Here is an 18,528-nt window from a genome sequence, read left to right on the forward strand (position 1 = left end):
AAGTCACCCCATGAAGTCGACCCTTTAAGTCCTTTCATCAAGTCACCTCACGAAGTTGACTCTTTAAGTTCGTTCATCAAGTCACCAGAATAAGTATTCTCACCGAGTCGACTCTTTAAGTCTGTTCATCAAGTCACCCCACCAAGTCAGTCCGCCAAGTACTCCCACCAAGTCGACTCTTTAAGTCCGTTCATTAGTTCACCATGCCAAGTACTCTCAACAAGTTGACTCTTTAAGTCTGCTCATCAAGTCATGCCACCAAGTACTCTCACCAAATCGACTCTTTGACTTCGTTCATCAAGTCACCCCACCAAGTACTCTAACCAAGTCGACTCTTTAGGTCCCTTCATTAAGTCACCCCACCAAGTCGACTCTTTAAGTTCATTCATCAAGTCACCAGAACAAGCACTCTCACCAAGTTGACTCTTTAAGTCTGTTCATCAAGTCACCCCACCAGGTCGGCCCACCAAGTACTCTCACCAAGTCGACTCTTGAAGTCCGTTCGTCAATTCACCCCACCAAGTACTCTCACCAGGTTGACTCTTTGAGTACGCTCATCAAGTTGTGCCACCAAGTACTCTCACCAAGTCGACTCTTTACGTTCGTTCATTGAGTGACGAGAACAAGTACTCTCACCAAGTTGACTCTTTAAGTCCTTTCATCAAGTCACTCCACCAAGTCGACTCTTTAAGTCCGTTCATCAAGTCACCGAAACAAGTACTCTCACCAAGTCAACTCTTTAAGTCCATTCATCAAGTCACCCCACTAGGTTGGCCCACCAAGTACTCCCACCAAGTCGGCTCTTTAAGTCCATTCATCAGTTCACACCAGCAAGTGCTCTCACCAAGTTGACTCTTTTAGTCCGCTCATCAGGTTGCGCCAGAAAGTACTCTCACTAAGTCGACCTTTTGAGTCCGTTCATTAAGTCACCCCACCAAGTACTCTAACCAAGTCGATTCTTCAAGTGCGTTCATCAAGTCACCCCACCAAGTACTCTCACCAAGTTGTCTCTTTAGGTATATTCATCAAGTCACCCCACAAAATACTCTCGCCAAGTCAAATCTTTACGTCCGTTCATCAAGTCACCCCACTCAGCCGACCCTTTAAGTCCGTTCATCAGGTCACCCCACCAAGTACTCTCACCAAGTCGACTCTTTGAGTCCTTTCATCAAGTCACCCCACAAGTCGACTCTTTAAGTTCGTTCATCAAGTCACCAGAACAAGTACTCTCACCAAGTTGACTCTTTAAGTCCGTTCATCAAGTCACCCCACTAGGTCGACCCACCAAGTACTCTCACCAAGTCAACTCTTTAAGTCCATTCATTAGTTCACCCCGCGATGTACTCTCAGCAAGTTGACACTTTAAGTCTGCTCATCAAGTTGCACCACCAAGTACTCTCACCAAGTCGACTCTTTAAGTCTGTTCATCAAATCAACCCACCAGGTCAGCCCACCAAGTACTCCCACGAAGTCGACTCTTTAAGTCCATTCATTTGTTCACCCCGCCAAGTACTCTCACCCAGTTGACTCTTTAAATCCGCTCATCAAGTCGTGCCACCAAGTAATCTCACCAAGTCGACTCTTTAGGTCTGTTCATCAAGTTACCCCACCAAGTACTCTAACCAAGTCGATTCTTCAAGTGCGTTCATCGAGTCACCCCACCGAGTACTCTCACCAAGTCGACTCTTTAAGTCTGTTCATCAAGTCACCCCAACAAGTACTCTCACCAAGTCAACTCTTTAGGTCCGTTCATCAAGTCACCCCGCCAAGTCGAACCTTTAAGTTCGTACATCAAGTTACCCCAACAAGTACTCTCACCAAGTCGACTCTTTGTGTCCGTTCATCAAGTCATCCCACTAGGTCGGCCCACCAAGTACTCCCACCAAGTCGAGTCTTTAAGTCTGTTCATCAGTTCACCCTACCAAGTACTGTCACCAAGTTGACTCTTTAATTTTTCTCATCAAGTCAAGCCACCAAGTACTCTGACCAAGTCGACTCTTTTAGTCCGTTCATCAAGTCACCCCACCAAGTACTTTAACCAATTCGATTATTCAATAGTGTTCATCAAGTCAACCCACCAAGTACTCTCACAAAGTTGACTCTTTAGGTCTATTCATCAAGTCACCCCACCAAGTACTCTCACCATGGTAACTCTTTAGGTCCGTTCAAGTCACCTCACCAAGTCGACCCTTTAAGTCCATTCATCAATTCACCCTACCAAGTACTCTCACCAAGTCGACTCTTTAAGTCCTTTCTTCAAGTCACCCCACAAGGTCGACTCTTTAAAACTGTTCATCAAGTAACCAGAACAAGTACTCTCACCAAGTCGACTCTTTAGGTTCGTTCATCAAGTCACCCCACCAGGTCGGCCCACCAAGTACTCCCACCAAGTCGACTCTTTAAGTTCGTTCATCAGTTCACCCTGCCAAGTACTCTTACCAAGTGGACTCTTTAAGTCCGCTCATCAAGTCGCTCCACCAAGTTCTCTCACCAAGTCGACTCTTTAAGTCCGTTCATCAAATCATCTGACCAAGTACTCTAACCAAGTTGATTCTTTAAGTCCGTTCATCAAGTCACCGCACCAAGTACTCTCACCATGTCGACTCTTTAAGTCCTTTCATTAAGTCACCCCACCAAGTCAACTCTTTAAATCCGTTCATCAAGTCACTAGAACAAGTACTCTCACCAAGTCAACTCTTTAAGTCCGTTCATCAAGACACCCCACCAGGTCAGCCCACCAAGTAATCCCACCAAGTCGACTCTTTAAGTCCATTCATTAGTTCACCCCACCAAGTACTCTCACCAAGTTGACTCTTTAAGTTCGCTCATCAAGTCGCGCCACCAAGTACTCTCACCAAGTCGACTCTTTGAGTCCATTCATCAATTCACCCCACCAAGTACTCTAACCAAGTCGATTCTTCAAGTGTGTTCATCAAGTCACCCCACCGAGTACTCTCACCAAGTTGATTCTTTAAGTTTTTTCATGAAGTCACCCCACCAAGTACTCTCACCAAGTCAACTCTTTAGGTCCGTTCATCAAGTCACCCCGCCAAGTCGAGGTGCCCTGGGTGACATGATTCGAGCGAAAAGTTGATGGTGGCATGAGTCGTGAAAAAACATTTGAGGCCATTAAGGCTCGAGGCGCTTCTAGTCGAGGTTGCCAAGACGGGTCGGGTTGAAAACTTTGGGTGTTAACCAAAAGGATAAAGTTAACCGCTTTTGTATCACGTACACGGCTCGGGGCACTTAGAATCAAGTCGAGCACAGTGACATGAGTCGTGCAAAAAATTTTGGGACGACTCGAGTCAGGTTATTCGACACTATTCAAGTTCAAAACTTTGGGACTTGACAAAAAAAAGAACGAAGAAAAAAGAAAAAGTTACCCGATTTTGGATCACGTAAGTGACTCAGGCCACTTTGAATCAAGGCGAGTGCGGTTACATGAGTCGAGCGAAAAAATATGGAGGTAGTTAAGGCTCGAGGCAATTCGAGTCGCGGTAGCTAAGTTGGTTCAAAAACTTTGGCTGTTAGCCAAAAAAAGAGTTAATCACTTTTGGATCACGTACATGACTTGGGAAACATAGAATCATGTCAAGCACGATGACATGAGTGGTTTGAAAAAATTGCAGGGGATTAAGGCTCGAGGCGATCTGAGTCGGGGTTGCTGACACGATTTAGGTTGAAATCTTTGGGTGTTTAACCAAAAAAGGAAGAAGTTAACCACTTTTGGATCACGTACATGACTCGGGGCAACAAGTCGAGCATGGTGACATGAGTCCTAGGAAAAAACTGAAGGCAGTTAAGGCTCGACGCGATACGAGTCAGTGTTGCCGACATAATTTGGGTTGAAAACTTTGGGCGTTAACCCAAAAAAAAATTGATCGCCTTTGAATCATGCACATGACTCGGTGCACTTAGAATCATGTCGAGCACGATGACATGAGTTGTGCAAAAAAATTGGAGGCAATTAAGGCTCGATGTGATTCTAGTCAGGGTTGGGGTAGTTGGGGCGATTCGTGTCGGGGTTGCCGACACGGTTCAAATTGGAAACTTTGGGCATTAACCCAAAAAAAAAAGTTGACCTCTTTTGGACCACGTACATGACTCGGGGCACTTAGAATCAAGTCGAGCACAGTGACATGGGTTGTGCAAAAAATTCGGAGGCAATTAGGCTCGAGGCGATTCGAGTCAGGGTAGCCAACTCGATTTGAGTTCAAAACTTTGGGTATTAACCAAAAAAATAAGTTAATCGATTTTCGATCACGTACATGAGTTGTCTGCCTTCGCGAAAATTACAAAACCCCACCCACCTGGAATTTGCAGTCGGAAGATTTTTCTGCCCTCACGAAAATTTACAAACCCCACCCGCTCAAAATTTGGACTTGGAAGATTTTTTCGCCCTCACAGAATTTACAAACCCCACCCGCCCGGAATTTGGCACTTAGGAATTATGAAACCCCACCTGCCCGAAATTTGGCCTTGGAAGATTTTTTTGCCCTCACAGAAATTGCAAACCTGACCCACATGGAAATTGCACTTGGAAGACTTTTTTCCCTCGAGGAAACTTTGGCACTCAAGAGATTTTTTCGCACTTGCGGAAATCACAAAACCCCACCTGCTGGGAATTTGGCACTTGGGAGATTTTTACTCCCTTCCAAAAATTGCAAACCCCACCAGCTTAGAATTTGGGACTTGCGAGATTTTTTTCCCCCTCGTGGAAATTTTACAGAACTGCACTCGCTCGAAATTTGGCACTCGGGAGATTTTCTGCCCTGGCAAAAATTTCTACAAAACCCCTCCCTGCTACTTAGAATTTGGCACTCAGGAGATTTTTCCGCCCTGGCAGAAATTACAAACTCCACCCACTAGGAATTTGTCACCTGGGAGATTTTTATGCCTTCGTGAAAATTGCAAACCCCACCTGCCGAGAATTTGGCACCTGGGAGATTTTTTTGCCCTTGCAGAAATTGCAAACCCCACCCGCCCGAAATTTGGCACTTGGGAGATTTTTTCACCCTCGTGGAATTTTTTACAAAATCCCACCCACTCGGAATGTGGCACTTGGGAGATTTTTTCGCCTCGATAGAAATAACAAACCCCACCTGCCGGGAATTTGGCACCTGGGAGATTTTTTCGCCCTCATGAAAATTGCAAACCCCACCCGCTCAAAATTTGGCACCTGGAAGATTTTCCCACCCTCGCGCAAATTACAAACCCCACCTGCCAGGAATTTGTCACTTGGGAGATTTTTTCGCCCTCGCAAAAATTTTTGCAAAACCCCACCCGTCGAGAATTTGCACTTGGGAGATTTTCTCGCCCTCGCAAAAATTTTCACAAAACTCGACCTTGTCAAAATTTGGCACTTGGGAGATTTTTTCGTCTTGGCAAAAATTACAAACTCCACCTGCCGAGAATTTGGCACTTGGGAGATTTTTTCGCCCTTGTGGAAATTTTTACAAAACCCTACCTATCGAAAATTTGACACTTTGGAGATTTTTTTGTCCTGGCGGAAATTACAAACCCCACCCATCGAGAGTTTGGCACTTGGGAGGTTTTATCGCCCTCGCAGAAATTTTCACAAAATCTCATCTGCTCAGAATTTGGCACTTGGGAGATTTTTTCGTCCTAGCGGAAATTACAAACCCCACCTGTTGAGAATTTGGCACTTGGGAGATTTTTTTTCCCTTGCAAATTTTTTTACAAAACCCCACCCGCCGGGAATTTGGCACTTGGGAGATATTTACACTGTCGCAGAAATTTTCACAAAACCCCACCGGCTCGAAATTTGGCACTTGGGAGATTTTTTTCGTCCTGGCAGAAATTACAAACCCCGCCTACCAAGAATTTACCACTTGGGAGATTTTTTCACCATCGCAAAAATTTTCACAAAACCCCACCTGCTTGAAATTTGGCACTTGGGAGATTTTTTCGCCCTGGCAAAAATTACAAACCCTCGCCGAGAATTTGGCACCTAGGAGAGTTTTCTGTCCTCGTGAAAATTGCAAATCCAACCCACCCGAAATTTGGCACTTTGAAGATTTTCTTGCACTCGCACAAATTACAAACCCCACCCATCGGGAATTTGGGACCTGAGAGATTTTTACGCGCTCGCAAAAAAATTTGCAAACCCCACCCACCCGAAATTTGGAACTTGGAAAATTTTCTTGCCCTCGCACAAATTACAAACCGCACCCACTTCAGAGTAAAAAAGGGTTTGACGAATCGAGGCGACAGAGGGCTGAATCTCAGTGGATTGTGGCAGCAAGGCCACTCTGCCACTTACAATACCCCGTCTCTTATTTAAGTCGTCTGCAAAAGATTCTTCTCGCCGACCGCTTGAAATTAATATCTGAGGTTGCTCCAACGAGCTAATGCGCTGATTGGAGATGGCCAATGACACTGGCCCATAGGAGTGAAAGAACACCCCTACTGCGGGTCGCGATGCAGCCGAAGAGAGATATGCGCCGCAGCTAGAGTGGATTCTGACTTAGAGGCATTCAGTCATAATTCAACACGCGGTAGATTCGTGCCACTGGCTTTTCAACCAAGCGCAATGACCAAATGTGCGAATCGACAGTTCCTCTTGTACTAAGTTGAATTACTATCGCGGTGCAGATCATCAGTAGGATAAAACTAACCTATCTCACGACGGTCTAAACCTAGTTCACGTTCCCTATTGGTGGGTGAACAATCCAACACTTGGTGAATTCTACTTCATAATGATAGAAAGAGCCGCTTGAAATTTGGCACTCAGAAGATTTTTCTGCCCTAGCAGAAATTACAAACCCCACCTGCCAGGAATTTGGCACCTGGGAGATTTTTACGCCCTCGCGAAAATTGCAAACCCCACTCGCCGAGAATTTGGCACTTGGGAGATTTTTTTGCCCTTGAAGAAATTGCAAACCCCACCCGCCTGAAATTTGGCACTTGGGAGATTTTTTCGCCCTCGCGAATTTTTTTACAAAACCCCACCTGCCCAGAATGTGGCACTTGGGAGATTTTTTTGCCCCGACAGAAATAACAAACCCCACCTGCCAAGAATTTGGCACGTAGGAGATTTTTTCGCCCTCGTGAAAATTGCAAACCCCACTCGCTTGAAATTTGGCACCTGGAAGTTTTTCCCACCCTCACGCAAATTACAAACCTCACCTGTCGTGAATTTGGCACTTGGGAGATTTTTCGACCTCGGAAAATTTTTTACAAAATCCCACCCACCGAGAATTTGGCTCTTGGGAGATTTTTTTGCCCTCGCAGAAATTTTCACAAAACCCGACTCCCTCAAAATTTGGCACTGGGGAGATTTTTCCGTCCTGGCAGAAATTAGAAACTCCACCTGCCGAGAATTTGGCACTTGGGAGATCTTTTCGCCCTTGCGAAATTTTTTACAAAACCCTACCTATCGAGAATTTGACACTTCGAAGATTTTTTTGTCCTGGCAAAAATTACAAACCCCACCCATCAAGAATTTGGCACTTGGGAGATTTTTTCGTCTTGGCGGAAATTACAAACCCCACCTGCTGAGAATTAGGCACTTGGGAGATTTTTTTGCCCTTGCGGAAATTTTTACAAAACCCCACCCGCCAGGAATTTGGCACTTGGGAGATTTTTCCACAGTTGTAGAAATTTTCACAAAACCCCACCCGCTCGAAATTTGGCACTTCTGAGATTTTTTTCGTCCTGGCAGAAATTACAAACCCCACCTAAAGAGAATTTGGCACTTGGGAGATTTTTTTGCCCTCGCAAAAATTTTTACAAAACCCCACCCGCCGAGAATTTAGCACTTGGGAGATTTTTTCATCGTCGCAGAAATTTTCACAAAACCCGAACCGCTCAAAATTTGGCACTTGGGAGATTTTTTTGCCCTGGCAAAAATTACAAACCCTCACTGAGAATTTGGCACCTAGGAGAGTTGTTTGCCCTTGTGAAAATTGCAAATCCCATCCGCTCGAAATTTGGCTTCCTCTGTGAGGGTTTCCTAGGAGAGTTTCCTCTGGCTTCGCCTTGCTCAGGCATAGTTCACCATATGTCGGGTCCCAATAGGTGTGTTCGCACTCTAAACCTTCATAGAAAATCAAGGTCGGTCGGCGGTGCACCCCCCGAGAGGGGATCTTGCCAATCAGCTTCCTTGCGCCTCGTGGGTTTTCCCAACCCACAAACTCGCACACATGTTAGACTCCTTGGTCCGTGTTTCAAGACGGGTCGGATGGAAAGCCCGCTGGCCAGCGCCACGAGCGCAAAGGTGCTCGAGAGCTAGCCGTAAAGGTGTGCGCTTCGCTCCTCGACTGCCATGACGAAAGTATTTGTGTGACCAGAAGGTTGCGCTTGTGTTGTCACGACAGTCCACGTTGGCACGTCTCTCGAACCAAGTGACAGAACGGCTCACACCATTTCGCATCCAATCGGGGCACATTGGCGGCCTCTATCCGCTTCCCTCTCGATAATTTCAAACACTCTTTAACTCTCTTTTCAAAGTCCTTTTCATCTTTCCCTCGTGGTACTTGTTCGCTATCGATCTCTTGCCCATATTTAGCCTTGGATGAAATTTACCACCCGATTAGGGCTGCATTCCCAAATAACCCAACTCACCGACAGCGCCTCATGGTGCGACAGGGTCTGGGCTCAACGGGGCTCTCACACTCTCTGGCGCCCACTTCCAGGGGACTTCGGCCTGGTCCATCATTGAGGATGCTTCTATAGACTACAATTTGACAGGCGCGACCGTCGATTTTCAAGCGAGGCTCTTCCTGGGTCGCTCGCCATTATTAGGGGAATCCTGGTAAGTTTCTTTTCCTCCGCTTATTGATATGCTTGAACTCAGTGAGTATTCATGACTGACTTGGGGACGTGGTAGAGATGCAACATGCCCACATTGCGACAGGCTGCTTGACTCAAAATAAAGTTCCTCGCGAGGAATCATTCGATCAGGGCAAACCAATGCCGGCCTTTGCAAGCCACCGCTCATCGCGACAGATCGACGAACCTCGTGCTCATTTTAGTCAACTGCGCCACTTACGGACACAGACAACCATCTCCGCACCTCACTGGGGAGGGCAATTTTGTAGTGCGATGCCCAAGCAGATGTGCCCTTGGCTGAGACCTCGAGCGCAACTTGCATTCAAAGACTTGATGATTCACGGGATTGTGTAATTCACACTATGTATCACATTTTGCTACATTCTTCATCGTTGTGAGAGTCAAGATATCTGTTGCCGAGAGTCATGATTTTGTTATGTTTTTGTCTTTCGATGACCCAAGCACGGAAGGCACTAGATCACACTTCATTCTTTGGATTTCTAAGGTGCGTGATGCACCCATGTGTTGGGTGTTGACACATTCGAAACCCCGAGCACCCAATGGGTGCGACGAGGAATGCTGTGGTGTGTCCCCACCCCGTCACCTCACAAAGGTGGGAGTCGACGCATGGGAGAGCTCTGTCATTGGACAGGGCCCCTACCTCACAAATCATGCAAGTGCACCCATCCTAAACACAGAATGCTCCAAGCGACGAGTTAACACACCTGGGCAAGGCAACGAGGGGTTGCGACAGTCTCAACTTGCCGCAATCGAAACGACGGATCCCAGGCACAGCGCCGCACACACGATCGTACCATGAAATCTCAACGGGGGATGAGGCCCGGACCCGCTCTGAACTACAACTGAGTAGAGACCTCTCGCTCTGATGCAGACGTCGTTCAAAGGCACTGATCGTAATCCAGATTGCATCCGAGTCTCTTCTTTGCCCCGCGGGGAATCCACACTTTCGATCACGGCATTCGATGTGACCATCGACCTTGACGGTGCTGGACCCATAGCTTGGCCGTCCAACATATTGCTGCAGGGCCAAGTGTCTGCACGTTGCTGAGATCTTGGTGGTGGGGAGGAGGCCAGCTCCTTCCCCTATACGATTCAGGGTCTCAAACTAACAATGATCCTGCCATTCTGAAGGGTGAAGGGCAGCGCAAGTCGAAAACATTGCTGGTTATGCGATTGGCGAGGGCATCACTGTGCATGCGACCACCTCAATTATAAGGCCACTCAAGGGCATCGTGTATAACACCCCTACGCACATTTATAGGTGATGAGAGCCCGCTCGCATACACATACATGTCTAACCTCTGGCAAATATCTCCTTTCCCAACACAACTTCGCTAACCATTCCCCGTGACACATGATCTGCCAGTGTAGGTATAGAAAAGTTCCTACGGGTGAACATTCGCACTAGTGTTGTGAGACAAGCTTCAATCTCATGCACATGCACATACCGAAGAACTGCACTGTGAAGGAACCACCCGCGAGCACCCACATCTCAGCAAAAAGCATTCATGTAATTTCTTCCCCTAGATAGACACGTTGGGCCTGCACTTGTTGGAGCATTGTAAAGATGAGCGCTCTGGTTCGCAGGAGCCTGAGAAGAACATCTCGTACGAAACCCGTTCCCCCAAAATGCTCGAATCACAAATGCTCGCAGCAGAGTCGTAATGCAAAGATGTACACTGCACACGCGACTGAGTAAGGACACTCAGAAACATCCATTTCCCAGGCATATGCCCCCTACATGCTTTTTGGTGCACCCCATACAAACAACCATACTTCGACAAGCCCTCCTTGAATTTTGCATCTGAAGAGAGATGAAACACTTTGTGTATTTTGTCCACACAATGCAAACACCGAACACTCTATTTAGGAGGAAGCTGAAGAAGAGTATCTCTTGTAGAACCCATGAGCTGCAGGCATTTGGATTGTACGTGTAGGACAGGGCATGGAGAGTTTTCACATCCAAACAAAAATTAATAGTAATACTCTACGCTTCTACTGGCCCAGACTAGAAAAGTTGTCACGACAGTGCCATGCACTTCTGTAGGATGAGACACTGAAGAGGCGAGCACGCACTAAGAATGCACTAGAGAATAAATTATGCGGCAACCATACCTTTCGTCGGCCCCCCTCTCAATCCAAAGACTCTACCAATCGGCAAAACTTAAGGTGGAGAGTGGACCCTTGATGAAATTAGGGACGTCGAGCAATGCACCCGTGCAAACATCTCTTTCCTTCTTGCCGTCTAGGCAGGATAAAAATGCAATGATAGAACGTACCAAGAGACGGAGCCCTTGGCTAAAACATATAACTCCATACACTCAACAACAAGCGCATCTTAGAATCGAACACCAAATGTGTAGTGTGTTGCAAGCCATGTAGACACCTACATATAGGGTATCCAATAGAACAAAGCGACAAGTACTTCCCACCAGCTTCGCCATTGTGATTACCGAATGGGATATACTCACTGCCATAGATTAATGACCATCATTACCATCTTGGAATAGATACAAGCATATTGAGCTCATCCGATCAACTGGATGAATTTCACCTTGAAGGGGCCCAATCCAAAAGTTTCGGAGGTCATCTCCTGGAACTGTCAAGAACAAGGCCAATCTTACATGCAAACTCTGCTATTGCGCAAACATAGGTTGCAATTAAAGAGAAATTGCAAGGCCATCACAATGGCCCGAGGCCAATGCTCCAACTAAGTCAATTTTCTCTTGCAATCATCATGCCATCGTTCACAGAGAGATCTCCCCATTCACTTGTGACGACGCACAACCCAAGTGCTAGACGCGAGCTCACCCTTGAAAGACCACTTTCCAAGACATCTCGATGACACATTGGAACGACAATCGCTGTCGAACCATTGCCAATGTTGTGTCGATCGAGTTGCACAGAGGCGACCTTAGGGAGCTCCCGCGTAGCAATCAGGATTTTCTTTTGTACCCATCTCTCACAAAAACCAACGTTAGCTGAACAAATTTAGAATCCAAGGATCGTATCCATCAATATCGTCGACACTGGGTCTATATTCAAAGGCCACGGAGAGGTTCTGATAAGAGAAGCTTCCCTGCTCGCTTGCACAAACATCCCAAATGCTAGAGACAAGCTCCTGCCCTTAGTATCATTGAACAGACGTGCTGTAGAATGGCAGATGCTGCCAAGTCTCTTTCGTAGTTGCGTTGGTCGAGTGATCAAAGAAGGTGATCTAAGAGAGATTCCAAGGGTAGGCATTCGTTGGGGGATTCACACTGATAGAAAAAATTTATGTGATACTTGAGCAACACCGAACAGAGGTGGTAGACGAGGGCTCCCGTTTAGATCAAATTCTAAAATCACGAAGTAGATGCGGTGAGGGCTAGCAACCGCTGCCAAACCTTTTTTCAAAATTGCGCCAGCTGAGTGACAAGAAAACATGATCTTAAAGAGAGTCGAGGTATAGTACCTTGAGGGTGGGCTTAATGCCCCTCTAATTGATTCAACGTCGGCATCTACTGTTTCAAAATCTGACATATCCATTCGCCTTGACACCAGCATTGAATCAATGAGAGGGGCATGGGAAAGGCTCGCGGCAACCACCTCTAACATTGTAGCCACGATAGGTACACAAAAAATTGCTAGAATGCCAGGCACTGACCTCATGGCTAGACAAGGGCTCGCCATTAGATCAACTTTGAAATCGCTGAACAGACGCGCTGTAGAATGGCAACGACTGCCAAGTCTCTTCCATAATTGCGACGGTCGAGTGATCGAAGAAGGTGATGTAAGAGAGAGTCCAAGGGTAGGCATTCATTGGGGGATTCGTGCCGATAGAAAAAATTTATGCAATACCCGAGCAACACCGGACGAAGGTGCTAGACAAGGGCTCCCGTTTAGATCAAGTTTTAAAATCACAAAGTAGACGCGATGAGGGCTGGCAACCGCTGCCAAACCTTTTTCCGAAATTGCGCCAGTTGAGTGACAAGAAAACATGATCTAAAGGAGAGTCGACGAATAGCACCTCGAGGGTGGGCTTCATGCCCCTCTAATTGATTCAACGTCGGCATCCACCATTTCAAAATCTGACATATCCATCCGCCTTGACACCAGCGTTGAATCAATGAGAGGGGCATGGGAGAGGCTCGCGGCAACCACCTCTCCTATATAAGTTATTAGTGCAAGGCTCGCTCTAAATTAGAAATTATCGAACACATCGAGAACTGCCTTAAAAATCCAAATCTTTGAAAAATGTGACCAAACAGCCATCCACAACCTCATTTTTTATGAGGTCGGAAGAGGAGCAAAAGATTGTACTCGGTTAGGAGATGTGAATTCATGGAGCCAAGGGAGTGAAATGGTCATCAAGCTCATTCGAACAACTGGATGAATTTCACCTTGAAGGGGCCCAATCCAAAAGTTTCAGAGGTCATCTCTTGGAACTGTCAAGAACAAGGCCAATCTTACATGGAAACTCTGCGACTGCGCAAACATAGGTTGCAATTAAAGAGAAATTGCAAGGCCGTCACAATGGCCCGAGGCCAATGCTCCGACTAAGTCAATTTTCTCTTGCAATCACCATGCCTCCGTTCATAGAGAGATCTCCCCATTCACTTGTGACGATGCACAATCCAAGTGCTAGACGCGAGCTCGCCCTTGAAAGACCACTTTCCAAGACATCCTGATGACACATTGGAATGACAACCACTATCGAACCATTCCCAATGTTGTGCCGATCGAGTTGCATAGAGGCGATCTTAGGGAGCTCCTTCGTAGCAATCGAGATGTGCTTTTGTACCCATCTTTCACAAAAACCAATGTTAGCTGAACAAATTTAGAATCCAAGGCTTGTATCCATCGATATCGTCGGCACTGGGTCTATATTCAAAGGCCATGGAGATGTTTCGATAAGAGAAGCTCCCCTGCTCGCTTGGACAAACATCCCAAATGCTAGACACAAGCTCCCACCTTTAGCATCGCTCTCCAGATCACCCGCAATGACACATTGGAACAACAACTGCTGTCGAACAACTCTCAAATTTGTGCTAATGGAGTGAGAAAGAAGAGCAAGTTTTGGGAGCCGCACATAGCAAACTGGCTGTTGCTTCATTCCACTCTTATATAGATCCGATGTCATTGATTTTGTTTGGAATCCAAGGCTGCACTCGTCCTTGCTCACACAAGCAATGGCTCTTCTAATCGAATGGCCACGGGGAGCTTCCGATAACAAAGGCACCCTTGTCACTCATGATGCACAGCCCAACTGCTAGACGACGGCTCACCCTTTAGATCGCTGCCCAGGCAATCACCACAACGGCACCATTGGAATGACAACCGCTGCCGAACCATTTTGAAAATTTTGTGCCAAAGAAGTTGCAAAGAGAATGACTTTGGGGAGAGAGCCCTTGCATAGCACTCGGGATGGCTTCACAGCCTTCCCAATAGAAATGATGTTGGTGCCAATATTTGAAATCCGAATAACATGTCTTTCTCGAACACCAGCACAGATTCTATTGGAGAGGGTCGTCGAGAGCTTTTGTTCTCAAAGCTCCCATTATAGCTGCAATAGGCACACAAAAAATTGCTAGAGCGCCAAGCACCCACGTCATGGCTAGACAAGGGCTCGCCATTAGATCAACTTCAAAATTGCTGAACAAACGCGCTGTAGAATGGCAACCGCTGCCAAGTCTCTTCCGTAATTGCGTCGGTCGAGTTATCAAAGAAGGTGATCTAAGACAGAGTCCAAGGCTAGGCATTCGTTGGGGGATATGCGTCGATAGCAAAAAATTTATGTAATACCCAAGCAACACCGGACGAAGGTGCTAAACGAGGGCTCCTATTTAGATCAAGTTTTAAAATTACGAAGTAGATGCGGTGAGGAATGGCAACTGCTACCAAGCCTTTTTTAAAAATTGCGCCACCTGAGTGATAAGAAAAAATGATCTAAAGGAGAGTCGAGGAATAGCACCTCAAGGGTGGGCTTCATGCCCCCCTAATGATCTAAATGTGACCAAACAGCCATCCACGACACCGTTTTTGGAGCTTGGCCAGATTGGGTCGACGAAAATGGCTCGACCAGATCAGGTCGGCCAGAACGGCTCGCCCAGATCGGGTCGGCCAGCATGGCTCATCCAGATCGATTCAGCCAGCATGGCTCGTCCAGATCGGGTCGGCCAAAATAGCTTGCCCAGATAAGGTCAGCCAGCATGGCTCACCTAGATCGGATCGGCAAGAATGGCTCGCCCAGTTCGGGTCGGGCAAGCTAGCTCGACCACCATTTTTCAAGCACACTACCTCCCCTATATAAGCTATTAGTGTAAGGCTTACTCTACATTAGAAATGTACATTTAGTGGACAAGTACCTTAAAACCTAATTCAATGAAAAATGTGACCGAATAGCCATCCACGACCCCATTTTTGATGAGGTTGTCAACAGAGACAAAGATTGGCATTGGTTAGGCAATTTGATTGTATCAGTCAGGGGAGTAAATTGATCAATTTTTGGAAACCGACTAGAATGGCTCGACGACCATTTTATATCAGAAGCTACCCGATTTGAGAATTATGACTTAAGTAGAATGGCTCGGGTACCCATTTTATATCGCAAGCTACCCAAATTTGAAAATTATGGCTCGGCTTGAATTTTGTATCGTAGGCAACCCAATTTGAAAATTATGGCTCGGCTAGATTGGCTCAACCTCCATTTTATATCCAAGGCTACCCGATTTGAAAATTATGACTCGACTTTATTTCGAGCACACTGCCTCTCCTATATAAGATATTAGTGCAAGGCTTCCTCTGCATTCGAAAATATGCATTCATGCAGACAAGTGCCTTAAAAAAATCAATTCATTAAAAAATGTAACCGAATAGCCATCCAAGACCCCGTTTTTGCTGAATTTGGCAACGGAGACAAAAACTGACATGGGTTACGTGGCGTGATTTCATGAACCACGGGAGTAAATTGACGGTGAGGAAAGATGGTAAGTCAACTGGGTGAGACGACTTGACTTGGTGAGCCGACCTGGCGAGCAGACTTGGTGAGTGAACTTAAAGACTTGACTTGGTGGGCACACTTGAACTTTTGACTCGTGAGCCACGTTAGCAAGCTGACTTGGGGAATCAAGCTAGAAATCCGACATGGTGAGCAGACTTCAAGACGTGATCGGGTGGGAAAACTTGGTAAGGTGACATGGTAAGTCAATGTGGTGAGTTGACTTGGTGCGCAGACTTCAAGAGTCAACTCATTGAGGCAACTTTCTAGGATGACTTGGCGAGCCCACATGGTGAAATGCCTCAGCAAGCACAATTGGCTAGCCTAGTGGTGAGATGACTTGGCTAGCCTAAACGAACTTAAAGAGTCGACTTGGTGAGAGTACTTGGTGGGCCGACCTGGCGGGGTGACTTGATGAACAAACTTAGAGAGTCGACTTGGTAAGAGTACTTGGTGACTTGGTGGGCCGACCTGGCTGGGTGACTTGATGAACGAACTTAAAGAGTCCACTTGGTGAGCCGACCTAGCGGGGTGACTTGATGAACGAACCTAAAGAGTCAACTTGGTGAGAGTACTTGGTGGGCAGACCTGGCGGGGTGATTTGATGGACGAACATAAAGATTCGACTTGCTGAGAGTACTTGGTGGGGTGACTTGATGAATGAACCTAAAGAGTCGACTTGGTGGGCCGACCTGGTAGGGTGAGTTGATGAACGAACTTAAAGAGTCGACTTGGTGGGCTGACCTGGCAGGGTGACTTGATGAATAAACTTAAAGAGTCGACTTGGTGAGAGTAATTGGCCGACTTGGTAGGGTGACTTGATGAAAAAACTTAAAGAGTCGACTTGGTGAGAGTACTCAGTGGGCTGACCTGGTCAGGTGACTTGATGAACGAAATTAAAGAGTCGACTTGGTGAGAGTACTTGGTGGGCCAACTTGGTCGGGTGACTTGATGAATGAACGTAAAGAGTCGTCTTGGTGGGTCGAACTGGTCGGGTGACTTGCTAAGAGTACTTGGTGGGCTGACCTGGCAGGGTGACTTGATGAACGAACTTAGAGAGTCGACTTTGTGAGAGTACTTACTGGGTCAAACTGGAAGGGTGACTTGATGAACTAACTTAAAGAGTCAACTTGGTGAGAGTACTTGGTGGGCCGACCTGGCGGGGTGAATTAATGAATGGACCTAAATAGTCAACTTTGTGAGAGTAATTGGTGGGCCGACCTAGCAGGGTGACTTGATGACCGAACTTAAAGGGTCGACTTGGTGAGAGAACTTGGTGGACCGACCTGGTAGAGCGACTTTACGAACAAACTTAAAGAGTCAACTTGGTGAGAGTAGTTGGTGGGGTGACTTGAACAAACCTAAAGAGTCAACTTGGTTAGAGTACCTGGTGGGCTGACCTGGCGAGGTGACTTGATGAACAAACTTAAAGAGTCGACTTGGTGAGAGTACTTGGTGGGCCGACCTGGCGGAGTGACTTGATGAACGAACTTAAAGAGTCGACTTGGTGAGAGTACTTTGTGGGCTGACCTGGTAGGGTGACTTGATGAACAAACTTAAAGAGTCGACTTGGTGAGAGTACTTGGTGGACCGACTAGGTGGGGTGACTCGATGAACAAAATTAAAGAGTTGACTTGGTGAGAGTACTTGGTGGGGTGACTTGATGAACAGAGTAAAAGATTTGACTTGGTGAGAGTACTTGGTGCGGTGACTTGATGAATGAACTTAAAGAGTCGACTTGGTGAGAGTACTTGGTGGGGTGACATGATGAATGGACTTAAAGGGTCAACTTGGCGGCATGACTTGATGAAGAGACGTAAAGAGTTGACTTGGTGAGAGTACTTGGTGGGGTGACTTGATGAACAAACTTAAAGAGTCGACTTGGTGAGAGTACTTGGTGGGGTGACTTGATGAATGCACTTGAAGAATCGACTTGGTTAGAGTACTTGTTGGGGTGACTTGATGAACGCACTTGAAGAATCGACTTGGTTAGAGTACTTGTTGGGGTGACTTGATGAACGAACTTAACGAGTCAACTTGGTGAGAGTACTTGGTGGTGCGACTTGATGAGCAGACATAAAGAGTCGACTCGGTGAGAGTACTTGGCAGGGCAAACTGATCAATGGACTTAAAGAGTCGACTTGGTGACAGTACTTGGTGGGCGAACCTAGTTGGGTGACTTGATGAATGAACTTAAAGAGTCGAATTGGTGAGAGTACTTGTTCTGGTGACTTGATGAATGGACTTAAAGAGTCGACTTGGTGGGGTGACTTGATGAAAGGACTTAAAGAGTCAACTTGGTGAGAGTACTTGGTGGGGTGACTTGATGAATAGAATTAGAGAGTCACCTTTGTGGGGTGTCTTGATGAAAGGACTTAAAGAGTCAGTTTGGTGAGAGTACTTGGTGGGGTGACTTGATGAACAGACTTAAAGGGTCGACTTGGCGGGGTGACTTGATGAATGGACCTAAAGAGTTGACTTGGTGAGAGTACTTGGTAAGGTGAATTGATCAACAAACTTAAAGAGTCGACTTGGTGAGAGTACTTGGTGGGGTGAGTTGATGAATGCACTTGAAGAATCGACTAGGTTAGAGTACTTAGTGGGGTGACTTGATGAACGCACTCAAAGAGTCGACTTGGTGAGAGTTCTCGGTGGCTCGACTTGATGAGCAGACTTAAAGAGTCAACTTGGTTAAAGTACTTGGTGGGTTGAACTGATGAACGAATTTAAAGGGT

The 18,528-nt window shown here is 46.5% G+C and overlaps 1 non-coding gene and 1 pseudogene across 1 annotated transcript; both read right to left on the reverse strand.

The window, feature by feature from the left end:
- Window positions 1-6,217: 6,217 nt before the first annotated feature.
- LOC149535677 (25S ribosomal RNA) lies at window positions 6,218-8,845 on the reverse strand (annotated as a pseudogene).
- A 219-nt stretch (window positions 8,846-9,064) lies between these two features.
- On the reverse strand, window positions 9,065-9,218 carry LOC149535678 (5.8S ribosomal RNA). The gene has a single exon (XR_016358263.1). It is a non-coding gene; the product is annotated as a 5.8S ribosomal RNA (ribosomal RNA).
- Window positions 9,219-18,528: the final 9,310 nt, after the last annotated feature.

This window comes from Cupressus sempervirens, chromosome 10, assembly GCF_028749045.1.
Source record: "Cupressus sempervirens isolate cs-2001-9-10 chromosome 10, ASM2874904v1, whole genome shotgun sequence".
Classification (NCBI taxonomy): Eukaryota; Viridiplantae; Streptophyta; class Pinopsida; order Cupressales; family Cupressaceae; genus Cupressus; species Cupressus sempervirens.